Source organism: Chenopodium quinoa, unplaced genomic scaffold (genome assembly GCF_001683475.1).
Source record: "Chenopodium quinoa cultivar QQ74 unplaced genomic scaffold, ASM168347v1, whole genome shotgun sequence".
Classification (NCBI taxonomy): Eukaryota; Viridiplantae; Streptophyta; class Magnoliopsida; order Caryophyllales; family Amaranthaceae; genus Chenopodium; species Chenopodium quinoa.
The window spans coordinates 2,011,537-2,035,730 of NW_018744072.1; positions in this window are offsets into that span (position 1 = coordinate 2,011,537).

The window sequence follows — 24,194 nt, forward strand, 5'->3', positions numbered from 1 at the left end:
GTGTCTGTTTTAGTATTATCTTATTGATTGATATATAGGTTTGAGTATAATTGTAAACACTTATCATTTTCGGTTAGAGTATAAAGTTTGTAACTAAAGTTTATCACTTTGTTTATTATTATTATAAATTTACCCAAACCAGTAGTCCAAAACTAACTCAGGATTTGATGTGATTACATAATAGGTATTGAAACAATTAACAGTGAAAAATCTAATCATGAAAAACAGGAATAAGAATAAAAAAGCAATTATGCATGCTACAATATCAAATAGAAAATTACAAATCATACATGAGGACTATTAGACATGAATATACATATTAAATTAGTTAATTATATTGATTAAGTTTAAATTGATTAGGGTAAAAACTACCCTAGCCACGTGGCCCAATCAGAGAGCGCCACGTGTCAGTCCCAGAGAAGGCAAGTGGGAGCCAATCCCAGGCTGACACGTGGCACCTCCTTACTGGTGGGGATACAGTTCCCCAACCCTATAAATAGAGGAAAATACCTCATTTATTGGGTATTCACAAATCCAAACAAAAAAAACACAAAAGCAAAACTAAGCATTTATTCTCTCTGAATCAGAGAGAAAGCCATTTATTTCCGCACTATTCACTTCGAACGAGCTCTAACTTGATCGTCGGAGGCGGAACTCCACCCAACCGGAGTTTCGTTGTTTTGCAGGTACACAGTCGGTCAGCAAGCCGTTCTCGGAATTGTAACTCTCCCGCAGGACACATAAAAAACCCCGAAACATCTGGCGCCGTCTGTGGGGAGAGTACTTCCAAGATGACTTCCGACTATGTACCGCCTGCTGATGGCAAACGGCCTATGGTCGAAGCCGAGGTCCACACGGACCCAAGCAGTGGTGACGATAACGATGTCGAAACCTATATGGCCCCAGACGGGTCATTCAGGTCGCGACATACCCGTTCTCGAGAAATGAGGGAACGGGGATTTGATGCAGTCCATGACCCCCCAGCCGGCCAGCCTGCTGGGGTACCCCAGGCGGCGGAGGGCTCAGCCCCCGTCACCAGAGATGAGCTCATGAAATTCATGACTAGTTTCAAGGGGGAGCTCACGGACATCATCAAAAGGTCTACTGGCTCCAACAGGGGTCAGGCAGCCAAGAAGCCTTCTCCCTCAAAGAGGGGGCAGGCGGTAAAAGACCGGGTGCCTACTCCGCACCCTAAGCCGAAGGGAGCGGATGGGCCCCAAATTGATCTTTCAAGACTCCGTTTCCCTGAATCAGGGCAACGGAAAGCCATCCGGCAAGTACAGCCGGATGGGTCCAAGAAGACTTACTCCGACGCCCGGATCTTAATCCAGGAAAGGAGAAGTCAGCAGCTGTCTGGGTCGGCTTCCACCTCGACCTTCCCCGACAGCTTCCGTAATACTTCAATGAAGCATTCGGAAACAAACAGAGGAAGTCAGTCGCTCGGAGTGTCCGCGCGCACTGGCCCTCAAGTGATCCAGCCGGCACTGTATGCGCCCCAGCCGCCATACATGCCCTATGGGTCTCCATACATGCAGCCGGGTCTCTTCGGAGGTCAGGCGGCACCCATCCAGTCAGCCGACTGGCAGCTCCGGCTGCTCAACCTAGGTGAGCAGCCGTCAGCCTTCTCCCGGGAAATAGCCGAGGCGGCTCAGCCGGCCAAGGTTAAGAACGTGTTGGTAGGTACCTTCGACGGTACCACCAACCCGGAATATCACCTCATGGCATACACCAACCTCATGTACTTGCAGGGGTTGGACGACGCCGTCTGGTGTAAGTGCTTCCCGGCTACCCTCAAGGACATAGCCCAGAGGTGGTTTGGCAACCTCCCAGCCGGGTGCATCAACAACTTCAGAACGTTGGCGTATCTCTTTACGTCCAACTTCTCCATGAACATTCCCGCCAAGAAAACTAGCCTCGATCTAGGGGCAGTACAGCAGGGGGAAAAGGAAGGACTTCGGTCCTACGTCAGGCGGTTCAATCTGACACAAATTCAGATAGCCGGCCTGACGGATGAGGTTGCCTACACAGACTTCTTCAAGGGCCTGAAGAACGGGTCAGCTTTCAAGTTTGACCTCGTCCGGAAGAGGGTTGCTACCCTTCAAGAGGCACTGATGGAAGCTGAAGCCTATATACAGGCGACAAAGTTGTGCTCCATCAGGCAGCCGGCAGACTCTAAAAAGTCTGACAGGAAAGACAGTCGGCCTGCCCAGTCGGCTGCCAAAGACAAGGGCAAGAGGAAGGAAGTCTGGGCAACCGACCGTTCTGGTCAGCCGTCCCAGAAGAAAGCAAGAGAGTTGAGACCGTATGTCCCCAAGTACGAGTTCAACAAAGACCCATCCTCCATCCTCGTGGAGGTCAGGAACCGGATGACCATTGAGAAGCCGGCTCCCATGAAAAGTCCCATCAGCAGCCGGGACAAGAGCAAGTATTGCCAATTCCACGAGGACATTGGCCATGACACCAGTGACTGCTATACCCTCAGGCGGCAGCTGGACCGTCTGGCTGATGAAGGGCCCCTGAGGTCCTACATAGTGAAGCCCAAGGGCGGAGCCAAGCAAAGCAAAGGGCGTCCGTCCAAGAAGCCGGCTGCCAGCTCTGATACGGATGAAGAACAAATCTTCACCATAGCATGCGGCTTCGCCGGAGGGGGTCCTACCATCCGGGGGGCTAAAGACAACATCCGGCGTCTGGTCAACTCAGTAGATGAGGGCCAGGCGTCGCCGGATACCTTCCCCGAAGTCCTCGTTTCTGAGAGGGACCGGGGCAAGGTCAGGCGGCCTCATGATGACCCCTTGGTCGTAGAGTGCAAGGTTGCCAATCAGCGAGTAGGCCGGATCCTTATAGATACCGGGAGCTCGTCTGATCTCATCAGCTACCAGTGCCTAGCAAAGTTGAAATACAAGCCTGGTAGCATGCAGCCGGCTCCTCACCCCCTGGTTGTCTTCGGGGGAGGAGTAGTGCATCCGGTGGGGAGGATTGACCTACCCATCCGGATGGGCGAGAAGGGGGAAGGACGACATATGGTGGTCAAGTTCCTTGTAGTTAAAGAACTGACCGCCTACAACATAATCTTGGGCCGTCCAACCCTCAATGAGTCCAAGGCAGTCATCATCCCCTCTCTCATGTTGATCAAATTTGAGAGGGATGATGGGACGATGGGTTCCATGAGTGGTGATCAGAAGACGACAAGGGAGTGCTACCTCACAGCCGTCAAGCCGACTGTGCACACAACCGGCATCAATGAGGAACCCCCCCTTGTTGGAGAAAGCATGGAAGCCGGGCCTGCTCCCTTAGCAGCCGGCCAAAAAAGAAAGGCGGACCATCCTTTGGCCGCCAAGAGAGGCAAAAAATAGCAATCACTGATTGGGGAGCGATCAGATGAATTCCGTCCCCAACCGGCTGGTGAAAACATTGACCTCATTATGGATGACAGTCGTCCAGAGAGAACCGTCAAGGTGGGGACGGTTTCCTTAGGGGAGTTGGGCGAAGCATTGCACCAACTTCTCAAAGAATTCAAAGACATCTTTGCCTTTGAAGTGGACGAGATGCCGGGTATACATCCGGATCTTGCTGTTCACAAGCTCGCCGTGGATCCAAAGAAAAAGTCGGTTAGGCAAAAGAAGAGGAACCACGGCGAAGAAAGATCTCAGGCGGCAGCCGTTGAGGTCAAGAAGCTCCTTGATGCCCGGTTCATTCGGCAATGCTACTACCCGGATTGGGTAGCAAACGTTGTTCTTGTCAAAAAACCGAATGGTACTTGGCGGATGTGTGTAGACTACACAGATCTGAATAAGGCATGTCCAAAGGATAGCTATCCGCTTCCTAAGATTGGCAGTCTGGTTGACTCGACAGCCGGTCATGCCTTGATGAGCTTCATGGATGCCTACTCCGACTTCCATCAGATACCCTTGTGGAAAAAAGATCAAGAAAAGACGGCCTTCGTCACTGATCAAGGGTTGTTCTGTTATACGGTGATGTCGTTTGGGTTGAAGAATGCGCCTGCCACCTTCCAACGGATGATTAATACGGTCTTCATTAATCAAATCGGAAGGAATGTGGAGGCGTACATTGATGACATGATAGTCAAATCCAAGCAGCAGGTGGATCACCTCGCTGACCTCCGGGAAACTTTCTCAACACTCAGGCGGCATCAAGTGATGTTAAATCCCAAGAAATGCGTCTTTGGTGTTGATTCTGGAAAGTTTATCGGTTTCTTGATTGATCAAAGAGGAATAGAGGCAAACCCGGACAAGGTGCAGGCGGTGATTGACATGAAGTCACCCCGTACCGTCAAAGAAGTCCAGAAACTTGCCGGTTGCCTGGCTGCCTTGGGAAGATTCCTGAGCCGGTCGGGTGACAAATGCCTCTACTTCTTCCAAGCTATCAAGAAGAAGACCAGATTCGAATGGGGGGAGAATGCCGAGGCGGCATTTCAGAAATTAAAGGAACACCTTCACTCGTTACCCCGACTGGTTAGCCCCTTAACCGGTGAAGTGTTGTACATGTACTTAGCTGCCTCGGATCATGCCCTCAGTGCCGTTCTCCTAGCCGAGCGAGACGGCACGCAGCTCCCGGTCTACTTCATAAGCTATGTCCTCCGGAATGCAGAGCTCCGGTATCCCATGGTTGAAAAGTTTGGTCTCGCCTTGTTCATGGCTGTAAAGAAGTTAAAACCATACTTCTTGGCACATCCGGTGGTGGTCTATACCGACCAACCCCTCAAGTGGCAAATGACAACCTTGGACTCATCCGGTAGGCTTCTGAAATGGGCAATCGCCATTCAAAGCTTAGAAATCACCTTCGAGCCAAGAAAGGCAGTGAAGGGTCAGGCGTTTGCCGATTTCATTGTGGAAATGACAAGGCCACCCCAGCCGGATAACACAGATCAGGTCTGGAAGGTGCATGTAGACGGGAGCTCTACAATGAACGGCTGTGGTGCAGGCGTAATTTTCAAATCCCCGGAGGGGGATACTTATGAATATGCACTGCGGTTCAAATTTCAAGCCTCGAATAACGAGGCGGAATATGAAGCCCTGCTAGCCGGTATCCGCATGTGTAAGGCAGCAGGGGCAAGAAAGATTGACGCCTGCTCGGATTCTCAATTGATCGTCAGCCAATTCAATGGTGACTTCGAAGCCACCCATCCGGCAATGATCAAATACTTGCAGGCGGTAAAAGAAGAGGCCGAGACACTTGACGAATTCAAGCTAAGTCAGGTGCCCCGGTCAGAAAACAACCAGGCGGATGCTTTTTCCAAACTGGCCTCATCCGCCACATCTGATACGCCTAGGTCAGTCTTCTGGGAAGTCATGGAAAAAAGAAGTATTGAGCATGATCCCATTGGAGTTCTGGACCGAAGCTCTACCTGGATGGACCCCATCCGGGATTTTCTAGCACACGGCATCCTGCAGGATGCTCCTGCTGAGGCGGTTTTGTTGAAAAAACGGGCTGCCAGCTTTGGAATGTTCCAAGGAGAACTCTTCCGGAAAGGGTATCTCCAGCCGCTTTTAAAATGTGTAACCCCTGAAAAGGGAAAGGAGGTCTTGGAAGATCTGCACTCAGGCTTTTGTGCATTGGACATAGGCGGCAGGTCCCTAGCCAAGAAAGCCAGGCGGCAGGGATATTTTTGGCCGACTCTTGAATCAGACGCCATGGATTTGGTGAAAAGGTGTGACAAGTGCCAGAAATTTGGCCGGCTCATCCACCGTCCAGCAACAGACCTGACGGCCATCTACAGCCCGGTTCCATTTGCAAAGTGGGGCATGGACATTTTACGACCATACACAGCCTCAGGCAGGCGTAGGTACATCTTAGTGGTTGTAGACTACTTCACCAAATGGGTGGAAGCAGAGGCGGTCAAGGGCATCAAAACAAAGGACGTTATCTCCTTCATATGGAGAAACATTATCACCCGGTTTGGGGTGCCTATGTCCATGGTCTTTGACAACGGTCCTCAGTTTGAAACTTCTATACTCAAGAGTTGGCTAGGGGATCAAGGAATCACCCACTGCTTTGCATCCGTAGGCCGTCCTCAAGAAAACGGTCAAGTTGAGGCCTTCAACAAACTCATCTCAGACGGTATAAAAAAGAAGATAGAAAAGGCTGGTGGTCTATGGGCAGACGAATTGCCACATGTTCTATGGGCCATCAGAACAACTGAGAAAGGGGCAACCGGTGAAACCCCGTTCCTCATGACATACGGCACTGAAGCCGTCTTGCCAATTGAACTGTATGAGCCAACACTTTGAGTCATGCTTTATGACGAAGAGGCTAATTGGGAGGCCATGCGGCTAGCATTGGATTATCTCCCGGAGCGTAGGGGCAATGCCGCTTTGCGTCATGAGATATACCGTCTGAGAATGACGAGAGCCCACAACAAACGGGTGCACAAGCGGCCCCTTAAAGTGGGTGACTTTGTTTTGAGAAAAATGGAGGCAACCGGTAGGGAAAATGAGCAAGGAAAACTAACCCCAAATTGGGAAGGGCCCTACCGGATTACCGAAGAAGTCAGAGGTGGTACCTACCGCCTGGAAACTCCAGACGGTAGACAGCTACCCAGAACTTGGAATGTAGATAACTTAAAAAAGTACTACTTCTGATAATTTGTAATAAAGTATTAATAAAAAGCTTTATTCTCAATTTGTATCATGTCGCAGCTGCGCAATGCACAGCCGACACTTATTTGTTTAAATACTTGCATATATTCGTTTGTAACTGTGCATAGCCCGGCCGGATACACATCCGGATAATTCAAAGTCCCACGCGTAATACGCAACCGGGCATTTATAAAATTAAACCGTTTGTCCAAAAAGGCAGACATCCGGCGTCAATCGTCAAAGAGAACATCTCCCATACGGGTGGTACATTGTTCTAGCGATCATAACGCAACGCCAGTTGAATGATCCTTCGAATTCAAGATACAGGCGCCCATCACCCAAAGGTGATACAGGCGGCGTCTAAAATCTTGAAACCCTCCAGGGGCATGCGCATAAGTTGCCTAAAACTACTTTAAACCGTCTGTCCAAAAAGGCAGGCATCCGGCGATCTGAATTTGGCTTCAATCGTCGAAGAGAACATCTCCCATCCGGGTGGTACATTGTTCTAGCGATCATAACTCAACGCCAGTTGAGTGATCCTTCGAATTCAAGATACAGGCGCCTATTACCCAAAGGTGATACAGGCGGCGCCTAAAATCTTGAAGCTCTACAGGGGAACGCGCTTAACAAAAAAGCAACAATTACAAACCGTTTGTCCAAAACTATGCACCAATTAGTGCCCGAAAACCCCTGTAGCCGGTCTTTATTTGAAGACCCTACAGGCGGTGTTTTGTAGGGTTTCGTAGTGACCCGTCACTACGCGGAAGGAAACCCACCAAGACCCGCCCCTTAATTAAAGCAATTAAACAAGCATAATAAACTTAATCGTACAAGATTAAGGACAAGAATTATACCTTTGACGCGTGCTTCGCTCCCAAAGAGCTCTTACTTCAAAATCCCGAAAGCACGAGATCTCCGACGGTTCGTACCCACGAACCCGACCCGAGCGTCCTAAGCCTCGAAGGTTAGTCGAGGCCCGGACAAAATAACTATGAGTTTTACGAATCAAAGGTTTACTCTTTCTTAGAGTTGCCATTTTAATTCCACTCAAGGTTGTTTCAAATCCCAATACCAAGTTTGGTATTTATAGGGAAATGAGCCCTTGCATTTCATTCTCCACCAATGTGGGAGTGTTGAATATCAATGATTTATTTAATTTCCAAATTAAATAAATAATCAAGTAAATCACATTGCGACAAGTGGCATAATCATGTGCAAAGAAGTAGTGCCCAAGGCTAGGTGGGGGGGGGACCATGTGCCTTGCTCCCCAAGGGGTTGGTTTTTGGTCCCCACACTCTTCCTCAATGCCGCCACACAGCTGTTGGGCTGGCAGCCAGCTAGCATGCCAGCTAGCGCTGCCAGCTAGCACACGCCCAGCAGCCTTGCATCCCCAGCCAAGCTATGCGTGCTGGCGCTGGGCGATGCTTGTGCTGCTACTGCGTGCTAGTGCTAGGCGCTGTGCCTAGCCATCGCACATGCACACGCAAGGCACCCTTCGCTGCTGCTGCTTGCTAGCCAACATGCACTGGCACTCGCACACGCACACGCACAGGGCGATGCCTGGCATGGTGCTGCTGTGCGAGGCTGGTGCTGCGATGGTGCGAGGCACATACGCACAAGCACATACGCAAGTGCCCAGCACTGCGATGGCTGTGCTCGGTGCGTGTGGCTTGCGATGGCTTGCGATATCCCTAGGCACTGCACACGCACACTCGCATAGGCCTAGCCGTGCGATAGTGTTGTGCATGATGCGTGTGGCCTGCGTTGGTGCTGCCATGCTAAGGCAGTGATGCTAGGCATGCTCTCACGCCAGCACTCGGTGCTAGCGATGGTGTGCCTAGCACACCTAGTGAGTATAGGCTTGCGCCTAGCCATGTTATGAGCATGCTAACCATGCGATAGTGCCTGGCACACCATGGTGCGCCTAGCACACCCATGATGCGCCTAGGCTTGCGATGAGCTAGCCTAACCTAGCTACGGCTACGCTCATGCTTGTTGCTTGTGATTTTGCGACGCTCGGTCTCGACGCCCTAGGCTCGATTTCCGACGTCTGTATTCGTAAAACTCTGTCGACTCATTAAATCCTTCCGGATTAATTCGACGTCTCGGATCGGAGATTCGATTGGGTTCGACCCGAAGGGTTCAGTCAAGATTAAGCTGTAATATCAATTGTACCTTGATATTACTGATCGGAAGCGGCCTCCACCTAGGCATTCCGATCACTTGACCTTACTGAAGAATTAGCTCTGTAATAATTCTGAACCCTCTACCGGAATAATACACTTGATGGAAGGACACCATTCCTTTCAATCTCCCACTTGTCCTTCCGGACAAGTGTGCATATTGTGTATAGCTTATTTCCTTTGTCACTTAATGTTTCTTCGTGAACTATAAGGTAAGATTCCTTGTCATCCTTATTACGTTCAGAAGTGTTTCTCGATCTCCGAGCTCGACTGTCAATAAGCAGATGATTTCTAAAATCCATCTGAGCATGGCCATGCATTTTACAGTCTCACTCTTCGAGCGGCCTTTTAAACAACAAAACATTTTCCCTATTTTAGTAGGGGGACAATCCCAGTCTTGTATTGTAAGTTCTTCTCACTAAGAGGACATAGACTCCCGAGTGTTCCCGTTATGATCCCCAGTTACGGCAGACGTTTGGAAACATCAAAGAGCCTAGTACTCAAACAAGAAAACTTCACAGTACTCATGGTCTGAGGAATTAAGTTCCGATAGCCATAATGAGAAATGTACTTATGACAAAAGTTAAATTTTCTTAAAGTACTCTCATAGGTCTTATCCAGTACAGTTCTAAACTGTACCTGTGTAAATGATTTATGACTGTCACGTCCTCGCAGCACAAGAAACGGTGCTGTAAATCATACTACACACTAATCTATTGCGGTCATCAATCGTCCATCTGTTAGATGACCTCGATTAGGGATACTTTTCGATTTAATATTCAATGTTCACTTAACAGGTGTTTCTTTATCCAAGACATGGTCTTGATACCCTGTTTTGAATATTTCAGTAAATCGAATGGACTCATTATTTAATTCTAAACCACAATTAAATAGTAATGGAGTGAATGATAATATTACATAAAATTAATTACTCCATTAATGAATGGTTTTAGTACAGTGTTTTACATTAAATCAACCCTGTTTAATTAAAACACTTGTACAGGGAATATCAAAACCAGTCTCCAACATGCTTGATTCCCATTGCCTCAACGTGTTTGTTGTGTTTCACTTGAGGCAAAGGTTTAGTCAAAGGATCGGCTACATTATCATCCGTGTCGATCTTACAAATTCTGATTTCACCTTCGGATTTCCATTCCCTTATCATGTGAAATCGCCGTTGCACATCTTTGACCTTCTGGTGTTCTCTCGGCTCCCTGGCCTGAGCGATAGCTCCATTATTATCACAATAGAGATCTATCGGTCCCTTGATTGAGGGTACAACACCAAGTTCACTAATGAACTTGCGAATCCAAACAGCATCCTTGGCAGCTTCCGAAGCAGCCAAGTACTCGGCTTCAGTTGTAGAGTCTGCAGTAGTGCTCTGCTTGGCACTCTTCCAGCTGAACGCTCCTCCATTCAGACAGAATACATATCCCGACTGTGACTTGAAGTCGTCTCTGTCAGTCTGGAAGCTAGCGTCGGTGTAACCTTCAACAACCAGTTCTTTGTGACCTCCATATACCAGGAATTTATCCTTGTTCCTTTTCAAGTACTTAAGGATGTTTTTGGCCGCAGTCCAATGCGCCTCTCCTGGGTTTGATTGGTATCGACTCGTTGCACTCAGGGCATACGATACATTTGGCCTTGTACATATCATGGCATACATGATCGATCCGATTAGCGAAGCATATGGGATCTGATTCATTCTTTCTCGCTCAACAGGTGTCTGCGAACACTGTTTCTTGCTGAGAGTTATGCCATGGGACATGGGTAAATGCCCTCTTTTGGCATTTTCCATGTTGAATCGAGCCAGTACCTTATCAATGTAAGTACTCTGGCTTAATCCAATCATCTTCTTAGATCTATCCCGGTAGATCTTGATGCCCAATATGTATTGTGCCTCTCCTAAGTCCTTCATTAAAAAATACTTTCCCAACCAGTCCTTTACGGACTCCAATAATTTTGTGTTGTTTCCAATGAGCAGTATGACATCGACATACAGGACTAGGAATGCAATATCACTCCCACTGACCTTCTTGTATACACAAGACTCATCTGGATTTTTGATAAAACCAAACCTGCTGATGGCTTCATCAAATCGCAGATTCCAACTTCTGCTGGCTTGCTTTAGTCCATAAATGGACTTCTTCAGCTTGCAAACCTTTCCAGCGTTGCCTGGATCGACAAAACCTTCTAGCTGTGTCATGTACACAGTTTCTTCCAAAATTCCATTAAGGAAGGCGGTTTTGACATCCATTTGCCATATTTCGTAATCGTAATATGCAGCAATCGCTAGGATAATCCGGACGGACTTTAGCATTGCAACTGGTGAAAAAGTTTCATCATAGTCAATCCCGTGGACTTGTCTATAACCTTTTGCCACCAGTCTAGCTTTGTATATCGATACATTTCCATCTTTTTCTTTCTTCATTTTGAAGATCCATTTGCAACCAATGGGTGTATAACCCTCGGGCAAATTCACTAAGTCCCAGACTTGATTTTCAGACATGGAGTCCATCTCGGATTTCATGGCCTCTTGCCATTTTGCAGAGTCGGGGCTCATCATAGCTTGCTTGTATGTCGCCGGCTCATCACCATCCATAATTAGGATGTCCTGATCATCAGTTAAGACGATACCAAGGTATCTGTCTGGTTGAGATCTTTGTCGTTGCGACCTACGTAGGGTAATCGGTTGAGAGTTTACATTGTCTGTTTGACTCTGACCAATCTTCCCAGATGCTTCCAAAGTATCTAGATTGTCAGTTTTGTCAGGTTGACATTGTTGCTCGTCCTCTCGAACTTCGTCGAGTTCGATTTTCCTCCCACTTGTCATTTTGGAAAGGTGATCCTTCTCCAAAAAGACACCATCACGAGCAACAAATACTTTGTTCTCGGATTTATTGTAGAAGTAATACCCTTTGGTTTCTTTTGGATATCCCACAAAGAAACACTTATCCGATTTGGGGTGAAGTTTGTCCGAAATTAATCGCTTGACATATGCTTCGCATCACCAAATCTTGAGAAAAGACAACCTGGGAGGTTTCTTAGTCCATAATTCATATGGAGTCATTTCAACAGCTTTTGACGGAGCTCTATTCAGTGTTAGTGCTGCTGTTTGTAGCGCATGTCCCCAGAACGAGATAGGGAGTTCACTAAGACCCATCATTGACCGAACCATGTCTAACAAGGTCCGATTCCTCCTTTCGGACACTCCGTTCCATTGAGGAGTTCCGGGAGGTGTCAACTCTGAAAGAATGCCACATTCTTTCAAGTGATCGTCGAATTCATGGCTCAAATATTCGCCACCCCGATCCGATCAAAGTGCTTTAATTTTCTTGCCAAGTTGATTTTCAACCTCTTTCTGAAATTCTTTGAATTTTTCAAAGTATTCAGATTTATGCGACATTAAGTAGATATAGCCATATCTACTATAATCGTCGGTGAAAGTTATAAAATATCGGTAACCTTGCCTTGCGGGTGTGCTCATAGGTCCACATACATCCGTGTGTATTAGACCTAATAAGTTACTTGCCTTTTCTCCCAACTTGGAGAATGGATGTTTGATCATCTTGCCTAATAAGCATCCTTCGCAATTTTCAAATGATTCTAAGTCAAATGAGTCAAGAACACCTTCTTGAAGAAGTTTCTTGATGCGTTTGATGTTAATGTGGCCAAGACGACAATGCCACAAGTAGGTTTGATTCGACTCGATGGTCTTAGCCCTTTTGGCAGTATTCTCAATGTTATAGACCTGTTTGTCTAGTGACAGCACATAAAGACCATTTTCTGAATGTGCTTTTCCATATAAAACATTATCAAAATATATAAAACAACTATTGTTTTTGATTCGAAATTCGAATCCTTTGGCGTCCAACGCCAATATTGAAATAATGTTTTTGGTCACTCTAGGAACATGATAACAATTTTCAAGTTCTATAACAAGCCCACTGGGTAAAGAAAAACTGAGAGTTCCAACGGAGACGGCAGACATCCTTGCTCCGTTGCCGACCCAAAGCTCGACCTCTCCCTTCTCTAGCTTCTTACTTATCCTTAGTCCCTGAGCATTGGAACAAAGGTGTGAGCCACATCCGGTATCTAATACCCATGATGTTTTTCTAGCGAAGTTTAAGTCTATAACAAAAATACCTGATGAAGAAGCAACGTTGCCGTTCTTCTTATCTTCCTTGAATTTTAGGCAGTCCCTTTTCCAATGTCCCTTCTTCTTGCAGTAGAAACATTCGGAATCAGACTTAGAAGAAGCTGCCTTCTTGTCCTTGTTGCCCCTGGCAAACTTTGACTTAGGCGGGAATTTCTTCTTATTCCCTTTAAAGCTCTTCTTTTTGCCCGCACGTTTGAACGACTTGCCCTTCCTCACCATGAGCATGTCATGCTTGCCCTCATCCTTGAGGGTTTGCTCGGCTTGCTTCAACATAACATGAAGCTCGGTGAGGGTTTTCTCCATACTATGCATGTTATAGTTCATCTTGAACTGATCATAGCCTTTATGAAGGGAGTGGAGAATGATGTCAATTGCCATTTCAGTTGAATACCCAGCATCAAGCCTTTCCATTTTTTCAAATAATCCAATCATTTTGAGAACATGCGGGCTGACTGGCTCTCCTTTCTTGAGCTTTCTCTCAAGGATCTGCCTGTGGGTTTCGAACCTTTCAGTTCGGGCCTGCTCTTGGAACATATTCTGAAGTTCAGAAATGATCTCAAAGGCTGTCTCCTTTTCAAAGAAAGTCTTTTGAAGTTCCGGAGACATAGTGGCCAACATAATGCATTTGACATCCCGATTGGCACTATGCCATCGGTTAAGGGCTGCCTGAGTAACCTCCTCATTGGGAGCGTCGGGCATTTCCTCATCAAGGACGTATTCCTTTTGCTCTTGCATATGTACAATGCGGAGATTTCTTTGCCAATCAAGAAAGTTTGGCCCGCTCAACTTCTCCTTGTCGAGAATTGAGCGCAAAGAGAATTGGTTGTTGTTCGAGTTACTTGCAGACATGATTTCTACAATTGAAAGAATTTGAAGTGAAAAAAAATATTCATATATCAATAAGTTGAATTTTAAAGCGTTCATGCATTTATTCACCCTTATTGAACATTTTATCCACGCATTTTAAGATTGTCCCTTATGGGCGAGAATAAAATGATTCCGAGATCCCAAAGATCAAGAAATGGCTAAGCATGCTTTGGCTTGTCTTAACCATTAAATATCTTAAGGTAAGCAATCCAATTGCTAATAGCTCCAAGCTACTCTCGGTTTGATAAAATATCGCATCTAATGCATACTTGACATTTTATCTCTTTTGCCACGACATCTAAGGACTCCTTACTGATATCGTTGAACTTAACCAAGACAACTTGTATACCTAGTATACCTTACGTTCCTAGGGAAGTAGTGATGCCTCGCTTTGGCGTAATCCATCACGTACGCGCATTAGTTCGGTAAGTGTTGTACTTAGAATGACAAATTTTAGCTCAATATTATTAAGGGACCTAAGGTTTCTATGTTGGTTGATTTAAGTGAACTTAACTAATCATCACAACGCCATAGAAATCCTAGACATGCATCTAGCAAACGTAAATAATAACAATATATAAGGTATAAAATTAGATGCATTTGGCAACTAGCATGACCCCTTGAAATCTTCAATTTCCATGGGTCTTCATCTTGGCTCGTCTTCGTCGAAACGCCGTCTTGAGACTTCTCGGCCAAAATGAAATAAAGAAGCTAGCTAGAACGACTAAGATTAATCTAAATAGTACATAAATACTTGACGGTTCGCAGACCGTATTTAGATTTACAAAAATACATAACGGAACACAGTCCGTATTTTCTATCCTAGTCAGGCCCTACTAGTTGCCATTTTCAAACAACCTGTTTTGAAAGCAATTTTCATTCACCCGTTCACTATTTGTGAACGGCCCATGCAATTTTACGAAATACATAATTAAACACGCAGAACTAGTAACTAACTTAGGTCGTTAATCCAATTAACGCGCCTAATTAAAACTAGTCAAAGTGGTTTAATCCATTATTTCTAAACGCAAAATGCTAACGCATTTAATTAAGCTCCCACTAAATTCCGCATCCGTACTTAATTAATCCGATTAATTAAGTCGGCATAACCCGTAATTTGTCAAAATTTTGCAAAATCAAAATCGAGGTTTTTAGCCTCGTTAAAGTAATTAATTAATTAAAATTATTAATGCGAAAAATCGCAAAATCATAGCTCAATGTTAAGAAAAATCAAGGCATCATCCAATGATGCTTGGCGCACCATGGCTGCTAGGCAGCCCATGGCCCCTGCGCCATGGTGCGTGTTGCTGGCAGCTAGTAGCTGTGCCTAGCACAGCCTACCTAGCTTGCTAGCACCAGCAGCATGCTACGCATGCTATGCACGCTAGCAGCTTGCTGGCACGAGCATCAGGGCTGGCTGGCTGGGGCTTGCTGCCTTGCTGCCCAGCAGCCGCACAAGCATACCAGCAGCCTAAGGCCCCTTATGCGCCAGCACACGCACCTCACAGCACACCTTTCCACGCCACACAGCCACGCATCCCAGCCACACACACAGCGCATAGCATTATCACGCCTCGCCCTTGTGCGCACCACAGGCAGCCACATGTGGGCTGCTAGGCAGCCCGGCTAGCCTTGGTGGCACATGGGTGTGTGGCCTTGATTTGCGTGCTACGACTCGGGATTTCAATCCCGATTTTCGTGTGACAATAATCAATTCTAAATTAGATTTTAGAATTAATTTTAAAGGAAAATAAAACAACGATTAAGTTTAACTTAAACAAATTTTATTTTAATTGGTGCACTAACCTAAATTTATCAAAATTTCAATTTTGATCAAATTAGGTCAAACTTTATGCTTAAAATAAAATGAGCTATGTCCAACATTAATCTTGCCAATATGAAAATTAATTATGGATTTGACTAAAGGGAGTTGGAAAAATAAATTAATCATCCAATGATAAAATTTTCCAACTTGCATACTTGTGTAAAATACCAAGATTACATCTTCCAATATGAAGATTAATCAAATTTTACTCACAAGTAATTGAACTTTTAATGGATTTTAATCAACTAAAATATGAAAAATCCAAACTTTGTTCAATCATGGAATTTAGGGTTAGGGTTCCAATCATTTAAACATTTAAAGATTAGAACTTTAACATTACTTGGGAACTTAAAAAAAAAAACAAAATCACAACAAGTTTTCACACCTTATTGCAATTTATTTGCAAAATTGTGAAAAACTAGTTTATGTGATTACTTGGTATATCCACTTAAGCACTAATAAACACTCCATTATTATGCTCAAGGATATTTTAAAACCAGAAGATTAGTGATGCAAATATGCATTTAATCTAACCTTGTAATGCTTGCATTAATCAAGGCTTAAAAAGAATTAAAACTTTCGTTAAAAACGAAAAACCCCAGAAAAAATGGGTTTCTGGTTCGAATTTGGCTTCTGGACAATCCTAAAAGGGATTGAAACAGTTCCAGAATGTCGATTCCACCCAAAATTCACTATTTTTGAGCCAAAATCTGGATTCGACAGCCAAGTCGATAATAAAATCGAGTTTTAAAATTAAAACGAGCATCTAATCTAATTAGATGAACATGAACCAGAAAATTAAATTCTTTAAAACACCTTAATTAAACAACAATTGCAAAAATTAAAAGGAGCGTGGCTCCGATACCGCTGTAGGGTTTCGTAGTGACCCGACACTACGCGGAAGGAAACCCACCAAGACCCGCCCCTTAATTAAAGCAATTAAACAAGCATAATAAACTTAATCGTACAAGATTAAGGACAAGAATTATACCTTTGACGCGTGCTTCGCTCCCAAAGAGCTCTTACTTCAAAATCCCGAAAGCACGAGATCTCCGACGGTTCGTACCCACGAACCCGACCCGAGCGTCCTAAGCCTCGAAGGTTAGTCGAGGCCCGGACAAAATAACTATGAGTTTTACGAATCAAAGGTTTACTCTTTCTTAGAGTTGCCTTTTTAATTCCACTCAAGGTTGTTTCAAATCCCAATACCAAGTTTGGTATTTATAGGGAAATGAGCCCTTGCATTTCATTCTCCACCAATGTGGGAGTGTTGAATATCAATGATTTATTTAATTTCCAAATTAAATAAATAATCAAGTAAATCACATTGCGACAAGTGGCATAATCATGTGCAAAGAAGTAGTGCCCAAGGCTAGGTGGGGGGGGGGGGGACCATGTGCCTTGCTCCCCAAGGGGTTGGTTTTTGGTCCCCACACTCTTCCTCAATGCCGCCACACAGCTGCTGGGCTGGCAGCCAGCTAGCGCTGCCAGCTAGCACACGCCCAGCAGCCTTGCATCCCCAGCCAAGCTATGCGTGCTGGCGCTGGGCGATGCTTGTGTTGCTACTGCGTGCTAGTGCTAGGCGCTGTGCCTAGCCATCGCACATGCACACGCAAGGCACCCTTCGCTGCTGCTGCTTGCTAGCCAGCATGCACTGGCACTCGCACACGCACACGCACAGGGCGATGCCTGGCATGGTGCTGCTGTGCGAGGCTGGTGCTACGATGGTGCGAGGCACATACGCACAAGCACATACGCAAGTGCCAAGCACTGCGATGGCTGTGCTCGGTGCGTGTGGCTTGCGATGGCTTGCGATATCCCTAGGCACTGCACACGCACACTCGCATAGGCCTAGCCGTGCGATAGTGTTGTGCATGATGCGTGTGGCCTGCGTTGGTGCTGCCATGCTAAGGCAGTGATGCTAGGCATGCTCTCACGCCAGCACTCGGTGCTAGCGATGGTGTGCCTAGCACACCTAGTGAGTCTAGGCTTGCGCCTAGCTATGTTATGAGCATGCTAACCATGCGATAGTGCCTGGCACACCATGGTGCGCCTAGCACACCCATGATGCGCCTAGGCTTGCGATGAGCTAGCCTAGCCTAGCTACGGCTACGCTCATGCTTGTTGCTTGTGATTTTGCGACGCGCGGTCTCGACGCCCTAGGCTCGATTTCCGACGTCTGTATTCGTAAAACTCTGTCGACTCATTAAATCCTTCCGGATTAATTCGACGTCTCGGATCGGAGATTCAATTGGGTTCGACCCGAAGGGTTCAGTCAAGATTAAGCTGTAATATCAATTGTACCTTGATATTACTGATCGAAAGCGGCCTCCACCTAGGCATTCCGATCACTTGACCTTACTGAAGAATTAGCTCTGTAATAATTCTGAACCCTCTACCGGAATAATACACTTGCTGGAAGGACACCATTCCTTTCATGTTTAACTCAAAGCCCCTGTAGCCGGTCTTTATTTAAAGACCCTACAGGCGTTGTTTTACGCAAAGCCCCTGTAGCCGGTCTTTAATTAAGGACCCTACAGGCGGTGTTTCACCAAAAGTCCTGTAGCCGGTCTTTATCTAAAGACCCTACAGGCGGTGCTCTACATAGATAGTGTAGACGGCATCGCACCCAGCAGATACTTTAAAGTAGCCGGGTAGCAATATGGACGACTGCCTCCTTCAAGTTGGAACGACTTGAAGCATGCACCCGTCCAGGGGCAGACGTACCCAACACTTGTAAAATTTTTGCAAAAATTGAAATAATTGAAAGCAAAAATAGAACTTGAGAAAACCGGTTGTACCGGTTAATATATATATTAATGTCACCCGGATCAACGTCCGGTAAAAACAGTTGAATCATTACATGGCACACAGGCCGGGGATGAAACAAAACAAAAAAGAAAAACTACTGCTGCTGCTGCGGAGGTTGAGGTTGAGGCTGATCAACAGACGGCTGGCTATCACCGGCTGGGGGAGCTTCATTGGCTTGGCCTTGGGTCTCAGTACCCTCAGCCAGCACTTCTTCTTCCGGCTCCAACTCCGCCTGCACCCATTCGTCGAAGGGTGTCGGCTGGTCCAACCCGAGTACCTGAGCGTCGTATACTTCACTCGCGTACCTATAACGCAAGTCGAAGCACGCGTACTCCGTCTTCGGGTGGAGCATTCTCCACGCCATCTTCATCCGGGCCTCACAGCCCCGTTCATTCTCATCGATCAGGCGGGTTTGTTCAGCCTCCAGCTTGCCTTTGAAGACCTCTTGAGCTTCAGCAAGCTCCTTCTTAGCCTTGGCAGCCTCCTCCTTGAGCTCATCATAACCCTTTTGAGCATCCGTCAATTTTTGGACGTTTGCCTCAAGGGACTTTACTTTCAGCTCAGCATCAGATGCCTAACATGGGAGCCTCAGCAGCAGCCGTAACATTTCGGAGAAGCTCCTCCTGTTTCATCTCCCGGGCTTTAGTTTCAACTTCATACATAATAGAATTATACTGATGGACGTCTACTAAGTCGGTTGCCCTTCGTTGGGCATCCCTTACCTCCTCTTGCTTGCGGCGGAGAGGGCCACGGAGTCCATCAATCCGTAACATCAACTGCAATACAGCCGGCAAAAGATGAGTTAGCATCCGGTAAAATGAAAACTTGCATAAAAGTAACTCAGCCGGTACTTACCTCATCTGCAAGTGATTGTAGTTGGTCAATGTTGACCTGCCCTACACCCGGGATTGCCTCCCTTTCAGAACGGGTGAGGGCCCGGACCATTCTCTTGGCATAATTTTGCAAGTCAGGCCAACGAGAAGTTTCTGCATCAACAGATCGACCGGTTAAGTAACGGGCATAAGCACCGCCTATATTTTGCCGGCTGGCTGCAGAATCGCCCGACTGAGAAGCCTGGGACTTGACTCTGACAGGTCCAAGCGGCCAGGGGTGTTCAAAGGGCAAGGCCATACCTTGAGATTGGGGCTGAGGGGTTGAAACACCCCCAGCCGCATTTGAGCCGGATGCTACAGCAAGCACCCGGCCAGAAAGAGCCTCCGGCTCCTCAGTTTCGTTGCCTCCCGTCTGGGAGCCAGGAGTGAAGCCTCTAAGGCTTTTTCCTCCAGAAGTAGACCGCTCCGGTTGAGCAGGCGGTCTGACTCCAGAGACGGGAGGAGGAATGGGGATGGTTCTCTGGCGGGAGGAGGCCGGCTGAGAGAGATCCTCGCCGGGCCTCTTTGTCATCTGCCGGAGGGACCTGGGAACCGCCCTTCTCCCAGACTGCAAAAGAAAAAGTTACAAATATTAGCAAGTTAATATGCATCCGGAGTAAAAAGTATGAGCTACAACTCATACATCCGGTAAAAATAAGAGAGAGCATCCGGTACTTACCCCTTCGTTCCGGGCTGCAACTTGAGCCCTCTTCTTATCGAGCTTTTCTTTGCGGAGCTCAGCTGCTGATTTAGCCGGGGTCATGTCCGGGGAAACCATCTCTCTACCTTGTTCTGCAAAACAAATGAATAAAGTTAGAACAGTCCAAGCATAATACAGGCGGATGAAAAGGCCGGTTGTCTATGACGTACGTTTGGTAAACATGGTACTCAGACCGCAGGCGGAGAGAAACGCCTCGTCTCCAAACCACTCCGGATGAGGAACCCAAAATTTGGGCACGATGATATGTGTCCCGTCATCCAGGGGCATGGTCGTCTTCTTAAAGAGCCCCGGCTCCATAATTTGATCCCAGGCCTCTTCCGGTATCTTTGGGAGGGCGCACTTCTTCCCAAGAAGCAACAACTGCTTATCATAGGTGCGCAGCCTCCAGTTCTGTTGGAGAGACGGTGATGACACCAAGTAGAATTTACTCTTCCAACTTGACCACTTGGACAGTTTGTCCAGGGTCATCATAAATTCCGGATGCGTGGTCAGGGTATACCACGCATTCCAGCCGCCTGGGGCACGACTTTGGTAATGCATATGTGCAAACGCCTCCCAGCTAGGTGTCACATCCTGCATCTCGCAGGCGGCAATATATCCCAAAATATTGACCCAAGAGTTGGGTGTAAGTTGCCAAACGCCCAGGTCATACCCCCTTAGTATGGCCTTGATTGCTCGATGCAGGGGGAACCGGAGACCGGCTTTGAAGGCCGCCTCATAGCAGCCGAAGTAGTTGTCCGCGTGGTCCCGGTTGTCATCCCAGACAATCGTCGCTTCAGCTGGCGGCACTACCAGGTCCCAGCCGGCCCCTATTGGTTTCTTTGCCAAGAAAGCCGGCAAAGTGGCGTTTAAAGTGACAATATCCCGGGCGCTCATTGACGCCTCAGTGGGATTATTTATGGACTTCCACTTGAAGGCGTCCTTGTCCACTTCTTGGACATCCGGCTCCCCGGATGTTGTGGCAAAAGAAGAGGAGGCGGATCTCTGAGCAGTATCCTCCTCACCAGATTCAGACCCCTCTAATATCCTATCACTTGGTGTACTTGGTACACCCGGTTGGTCGTAGGGGATGTCTTCAACCGGAGGTCCGGCTGAATCTTCAGACTGGTAATCCGGATCTACCACCGTCCATCTTGTTTGGGCCATTCTGTCCTGCACATGAGCAGAGATGGTCGGATTTTTATCACAAGAATGGACCAAACACTCCCAGGCGGCATCCCCAGTCCTAGACTCAGCCGTACTTGGTGACCGGTTGACATCAGTTCTAGGTTGTGCCAAGTGTGTGTTGGGTGAGTCCATTTCTAACTACCTAGTCAGCCGGAAAATTGACAAGAGAATATAAGGATTACAGGCGGTACCTTGGTACTAAATTGTAGTTGAAAAGTTGAAGGCTGATTGGAAGCACTGCAGACGGTCTCAAATACCTGCAAAAAATGATCCAAGTGATCAGAATTCAGAAACTTACCCAAAAACACCCCATCCGGTTCTGGTCAACGTTTTTGGTCAAACCTACCCAAAAACACCCCATCCGGTCTGGTCAACGTTTTTGGTCAAACTTACCCAAAAACACCCCATCCGGTCTGGTCAACGTTTTTGGTCAAACTTACCCAAAAACACCCCATCCGGTTTTGGTCAACGTTTTTGGTCAAACCTACCCAAAAACACCCCATCCGGTCTGGTCAACGTTTTTGGTCAAACCTACCCAAAAACACCCCATCCGGTCTGGTCAACGTTTTTGGTCAAACCTACCCAAAAACACCCCATCCGGTCTGGTCAACGTTTTTGGTTAAACTTACCCAAAAACACCCCATCCGGTTCTGGTCAACGTTTTTGGTCAAACTTACCCAAAAACACCCCATCCGGTCTGGTCAACGTTTTTGGTCAAACTTACCCAAAAACACCCCATCCGGTCTGGTCAACGTTTTTGGTCAAACTTTTCCAAAAACACCCCAGACGGTTAAAACCGGATAGGGGTTTATTGAAAGCTTTTGAGAAAAATACAATGACTCAAAAGCACCCTAGACGGTTAAAACCGGATGAGGGTTTATTGAAAGCTTTTGAGAAAAATACAATGACTCAAAAGCACCCCAGACGGTTAAAACCGGATGGGGGTGTATTGAAAGATTTTGAGAAAAATACAATGACTCAAAAGCACCCCAGACGGTTTAAACCGGATGGGGGTCTATTGAAAGCTTTTGGAAAAATTCAGAATTCCTCCAAAAGCCCCCCAGACGGTTAAAACCGGATGAGGGCTTATCAAGGGTCTCATGAAAGGCCTTTATCTACCCAAATGTCCCCAGACGGTTAAAACCGGTTGGGGGTATATTGAGGAGCCTTGGAAAAAATGGGGTCAGTCAAAGATCCCTCACCCGGTCATAACCGGATGGGGGTCCTTTGAGAGCTTTGAGAAGCAACCCATAAATTTCTCAACAGTACCCCATGCGGTTTATACCGGATGGGGGTCTATTGAGCAGATGTAACAAGTTTTCCAAGATCACCGGTTGTGCAAAAATGAATAAATCCGGCTGCTACCCTAATCTATGGCAAGCTAACCCCCCCGTATAAGTATGCAAAGAGGTGTGAAAGTTACCTCAGCCGGAAGATTGCGGGTGCTCTGAGTTAGGAAGTGATGCAAAGCCGGATGTGAAAAACAAGGAACGATTGGTGTTTACTCTCAGCCGGTATCAGAGCTCTCTTCTGGATTTTTTGGAAATTTGCAAATGTTGCAAATGATTGAGGAAGGACTCCTTATATAGGGGTCAGGGAAGGCGAATCACCAACTCTCTGATTCAAAATTCAAAAATTTGGAGGAAGACCAACCGTCACCTCCCCCTTCAAAAAAATTCAAAAAAAAAAAAAAATGGAGGGAGGGAGACCAACCGTCTCCTCCCCTCATTGTGACAACTGTCATAGCAATGTTGCGTGGCATGCCATGTCAGATGCCACGTGGCACGCCACGTGTCATCTGTGAGGGGCAAATGATTAGGGTAAAAACTACCCTAGCCACGTGGCCCAATCAGAGAGCGCCACGTGTCAGTCCCAGAGAAGGCAAGTGGGAGCCAATCCCAGGCTGACACGTGGCACCTCCTTACTGGTGGGGATACAGTTCCCCAACCCTATAAATAGAGGAAAATAACTCATTTATTGGGTATTCACAAATCCAAACAAAAAAAACACAAAAACAAAACTAAGCATTTATTCTCTCTGAATCAGAGAGAAAGCCATTTATTTCCGCACTATTCACTTCGAACGAGCTCTAACTTGATCGTCGGAGGCGGAACTCCACCCAACCGGAGTTTCGTTGTTTTGCAGGTACACAGCCGGTCAGCAAGCCGTTCTCGGAATTGTAACTCTCCCGCAGAACACATAAAAAACCCCAAAACATAAATAATTAAGTGTGTAATCATTTAACTATCAATCATTAATTAAGTATTTTAAAGAAGATTTATTAAAGAAGAAAGATTTTATTATAGAATTATTTTGTTTTGAAAAACGGGTTCCTCAAAAATTGAACCTGAATTGCTAAGGTCAAAGTGATTGCACAAACAAGCCATTAATACTTGTAGTAACTTGGAGCTGAGGTATTTTTGAAGGGTTTAGCTTACAATACTAAAGAGAGAGATGAAATAAGGATTTTTTTTGTCAATATTGTAATTCGAAGGGTTTTCTAATGAAGAAATCAAGGTCAAAGGGAGTATCTATAGCAAAAAAGGAAGAAGATAATGGAATAAGGAAGGGAGTTATTTCAATTCTAATGAAGCTCTCGCCTCAAAAGCCTAAGCTCTTGTTTAGTGCCAGCGCAACCTATTTTATAGAGCTCATAACTCTTGAATTATGAAGTTGAAATTGGGCTTTAACATATTGTTAGAAAGCTACAAAACTTTACTTTTCAAAACAATTGAAACTAGGTCAATATAATTGGTAGATTTTAAGAAATTCTCCCAAGAGTGCATAGGTGTCCATTTTGAGGCCGGTTTTAACATTTTGCCCATATATATTTTTTTAATTATAACTTGAAGTTATCTTATAATATATCGTATGAAAGATTATCCAAAGGACTATCTAACTCGTGTTGATCTTGGAAGGTTTGTGAATTTCGCGAGCTTCATTTTGGGTAAGGGACAAGAAGATTGGGCCAACTAAGTTTGTAGATCAAGTCT